Here is a 5,252-nt window from a genome sequence, read left to right as displayed (position 1 = left end):
AGTCAGTGGTGAGCCTCCTTGCTTTCCGGAGGACTCGGTTATTTTGTGTTTCTAGTTTTGTGTTATTAGGATGTTGCGGGGTCTGTCCCAACATCCATCTCCGTATTTTAGAGGCTTCATAGACAGACAGTCAGTCAGTTAGTATTGAGTCTCTCATCTATGTATCTATGTAAATATTCTATTTTGAGACTTGAGTTGCCTTTTTGGGCCAGATTTCATCAGTTAAGTTATTTTATGTCTTTGCATGGCATTGAGTTATTCTGTTGAGTTAGGTTTCCGCTGAGTTAAGAGAGCCAGGCCAAGGGTTCGCTTGGGGCCAGCAATGGTCTCCGGGTGCCGATCCCGCCCAGGGTGTAGGCTTAGGATGTGACACAAATGATCAAGATGGTCATGATAATGAGGCAAGTTCTTTACAGGAGCACAATAACATAACAATTCATTAAGCCTTGACAAAGGTTTAGGTACCTGGAATGTTGAAAAATGAAGAGAACTCGATAAGTTATGTCATATTGGAATCAATATCAAATAACCATCAATGATATTTTTGATAGAAAGTAACGCTCAATGATATAGATCGTGATGAGGACTTAGAATTCGAATTTGTCACATAGTGTGGACAGATAAATGATTGACCAAATAAAATGCACAATTCAAGTATATTTTGTTTCACTTAGAAAAGTGACTTTTTTACCGATAGTCCATAAATCAAGATATAATGTCAGTGGGGTACAAATAAAGTATTATTCGATAGTATAACCGTAAGATATCAAGTATGACTTGTGTCTTAGGGCATAAAGGCTTGTTGCAAAAATCTTGACATTATTGGGGACATTTTCTTTTATGGTGGATGCAATGAGATTTGTTGTGATATAAAAATATATGAAAACTTGAATGCATATAATGAATAATTATCATGTCTATCTAGACAATATTGAATGTTATATGAAAATCCTTGAAGCAATCAAGGTGTCTGAAACATATAAAAATTTGAAAGAAACTTTTTCAATAAAACTTCAAGAATCCTTATATGGATTGAAATAATCAAGGAAGAAAGAGTACAAAACAAAGATCCTAATTGTCCTTGCATTATTATGAAAAAGTTCAGGATCTGAATTTGTTATAATAGTTGTGTATGTTGATGACTTGAACATTATTAGCACTCTTAAAGAGCTTTCAAAAGCTGTTGAGTGTTTGAGAAGGGAATCTAAAATGAAAAGATCCTGGAAAGACAGTTTTGTCTTGACCTACAGATTGAGAATTTAACAAATGAAATATTTGTCCATCAATCAACATACATAGAAAAGTTTTGATGTGATTTTACATGAACAAATCACATTCATTGAGTACCCCTATAATTATGAGATCACTCGACATAAATAAGAATTCATTTCGATCTCAAACGAAAGATGAAGAACTTATTAGTGATGAAACTCCATATATCGGTCAATTGGAGGCACTAATGAACCTTGCTATATACCATCAAATATTTTACAGTGAGTTTATTGAGAAGATTCTGCTTCTCCCCAACGAGAAGACGTTGAAATGACATCAAAGACATTTATTTGAAGTTATTCTACAAGATAATCATCTGCAAATGAAAGTATCCACAAGATGATTGTTGCTATGAACAAGTTGAATAAGCAATTTACTTGCAACAACGAAGTCACGAATAAAGTGAATTTCAAGAATGTATTCGGCTAAGCTCAAAACCTCTTTATCCATGAAACCAGGAAATGATATTTCAGGATGAGTTCAATCATGCTACGTCTTTGTGAATGTGATTTGATCACAAAGACACTATCAATATTTAAGAAGTTGATATATAAAATTGGATGACATCATCACAAGAAATTAAATGATGTTTTAATCGGGGGAGTATAATACACATTGCACTCTTTTTTTCTTTACCGAGGTTTTGTCCCACTGAATTTTTCCTGGCAAGGTTTTTAATGAGGCAACAAATAATGCGTATCAAAAGATATGTGTACTCTTTTTCATTCACTAGAACTTTTCACACAAATTTTTTCCTAGTAAGGTTTTAATGAGGCCCATTACATATGGACATCCAAGGAGAGTGTTATAAATCCATTGAACAAGTGGATTGTCCATTTGGTTTATTCATGAACTTAACATTCATGTATGTGTGTTTCCAAGGTGATATGAACCTTTTTGGGATGACTATGTATCTATTAATTTGGCATTCATTATGATGGCCTTTGAAGTGATTTCTCTACTTATAAATACAAATATCATTCTCCATGTAAGACACACTTAAATAAGAAGAAAAGTTTTCTCCTTTATCAACTTATCTTGTCTTCTTCGCTTGATATTAGATTGGTCTAAGCTTGATTTATATATATATATATATAACCTTTTTAACCTCGTTTTTAATTGTTCCTCTTCCTCTTTTCCTCCTTTCTGTAAGACTCATTCCCCTCCCCTAACCACGTATTTCTCTTTTTCCTTTCTTTCTCCCACTCTCCAAGGGCAAAAATTTTATCCCCATATTCAATTTATTTATTTTTCATGTAACACCTCGGAATCTAGTGTGCTAAGGAAGGGATCAAGTGGGGGTTCACCAGCCCAAGACTGGGCCAAGTCACCCTTCATGAAGGGCTAGACGGGTCGTGGAGGGAACCAAGAGGCGTGGTGAGGCTCGTGAAGGCTCACAGTGCCTGGACAAAAGGGGATCCCCTCCCACGAGCACTTATACGACTCGTGTGGCCACCACGGCTTGTGGTGGTGCCCGTGAAGGGGAGATAGTAGCCACTTTAAGGCTGACCCTCCACACGAGCCATTAGACGGCTCATGAGAGACATGATGGCTTGTGAAGTGGGTCGTGAGGGGAGTGGGATTTTGAAGTAATTTTTCCAGGCCATTGATCAAGGACCACGACTGCCACCACAGTTCGTGATGTCCTTGACGGCTCGTGTGGGCCTCCATTTGGAGGTTCGCGTCAGCTGTAAGTTAAGGGCAGTTGGATCTTTTCCTAATTATTTTATATTGAAACTGTGTCGTTTTGCCCTTACCTAGAACCCCTATATAAGTGATCTTAACCCCAAAACTTGCTCATTCAAATCATTCTCTTAAATTTAACAAAAAAGAACAAGTTCTTCCTCTCCAAAATATTCCTCTCTCTAGAAACTTGAAGTAGAAGGGTTCAACCTAGGGTTTCAAGGCAAGTCTCCAATTCCACCATTGAAAGCAAGCTTTTGGCATTGAGGTATGATAGTTTTCATCCATCGATTCCTTTCATTCATGGAGTTCCCAGATTCTCTTATTTCAAAGTTAGAAATCCCCAATTGAGTTAGAGTTTTTCTTCTATATTATGGGTTCTCTTAATTATTGATTTAATTGATAAAATTATGATCTCTTATGCATTAATTGATGAAATTCTATAGTTTTATGATGATTCCCCATGAACCCATATAATTACCATGTTTTCCAAATTATGATGATATGATGTGGGTTTTGGATTATGAATGAAGAGTTTTTGAAATTAAGCATGTTCTTATGGGATTTATGTAAATATTTTAAGGATGCTTTGAGATGAAGTATCAATGATAATGTTGTTGTGTTGTTGAAAGTATTTTCTCATATACATATGAAAGTATGATTGTGAAAGGTTTTCTCACATAGTAAGGATTCTAAGGTTAAAAAGCCTTCTCACCTAAATGAATCAAAGATAAAGAGCTACCCTAATGAAACCTAGCTTGGATTAGTTATTGAATGATGCAATTACATGGATGACTTATGACCTAGCTTGGATTGTCAAGATGACGTTCCCTTCTATGGATAATGAGAACAAATAAGAAAATGACTATTTTATGGGATTTATGCTTAGCATCGAGACGATATTGAGATGTACGATCTCCCGTTAGTAAAGGCTGGGTTTCTAGAAGCAATCTCCTTATCCCTTACCTATGTGCCACCATAGGATGATTGTCTAGATAGACATTAGCTAGTGGATCCACAATAACTAGAAGTTCATGGTCCTTACCTTGGCAAGTAGGACAACCCTTTTTGGTGTGGGAGACACCGGGAGATCATGTTATAGCTCACATGGTCTCTATGTCGGTTAAGGCTACTTCCTACAATAATAATGAACTAAGGTTACTTCAAGAAGTATCTCACATGTGTTCAAATAACTTAAATATGTTAGCTTCCATTGACCATATTTAACGACTCATTTTTTCTAACCCTTTTTATTTCATGTTTTAGCTTGGTCATTGCATGTCATGAATTTTCCTATTTTAGCATGATTTAAACGTTTATATGCATGACTATCATACTTGGTATATATTTTGTACTAACACATACTCTTGCCTACATTTTCCCAAATGTAGGGTCCGACAGTCAGGGTTCTTAGTTTCATGGCTAGAGGTTGATTTGAGAGATTTCGAGCTTTGGTGATTCCTCATGCTTCAAGGATGGATTTTCATTATTTTCAATTTTCTTTGTTACTTTCAGTTTTTGGACATGATGTATGGGCTAGGCCCAAATTTCATTCTTATGTACTATATGGCTAATGAGACTAGTGTTTAGATTTCCGCTTTACTTTTCTAAAACTCTGAAACTTGAAATGTTGTTCTTTACCTCTTTTCATTTTATTTCTCATGTTATGAATGCTAAGTGGCTTGTATGGGGCCTCTTGGGGTCCTATACACCATGTTACGACTAGGGGGTTCCTTGGGTCGTGAAGAATTTGGTAATCAGAGCACAAGGTTTAGAAAGATCCTTGGAGATAATTGTGTGAGTTTTGGCTAAGGTCTGTAAATTTTCTTGGTCACATTGTTTCAAGTAAGGGTATTGAGGTAGATCCTAAGAAGACGAATGCGGTTAAGAGTTGGCCTTGACCTCTATCCTCTTTGGATTTAGAAGTTTCTTGGGTTAAGTTGGTTACTACAGAAGGTTTGTTGAGGGGTTTTCTTCTATTGCCTCTCCATTGACACCATTGAATCAAAAGAAGGCTAAGTTCATATGGTCTAAAACTTGTGAGAAGAGCTTTAGGAATTGGAGGATAGACTTACTTCCGCTTCGGTGTTGACCTTACCGGAAGGTACTGATGGTTTTGTTGTTTATTGTGATGCCTCGAGAATTGGGCTAGGATGTGTGCTTATGCAAAATGGGAAAGTTGTTGCCTTCACTTCAAGGCAACTTAAGATTCATGAGAAGAATTATCCTACCCCTGACCTTGAACTAGCGGCGGTTTGTCTTTGCCTTAAAGATTTGGAGGCACTATTTGTATGGTG

This window comes from Solanum tuberosum, unplaced genomic scaffold (assembly GCF_000226075.1).
Source record: "Solanum tuberosum cultivar DM 1-3 516 R44 unplaced genomic scaffold, SolTub_3.0 scf00153, whole genome shotgun sequence".
Taxonomy (NCBI): Eukaryota; Viridiplantae; Streptophyta; class Magnoliopsida; order Solanales; family Solanaceae; genus Solanum; species Solanum tuberosum.
This window is presented reverse-complemented; position numbering follows the sequence as displayed.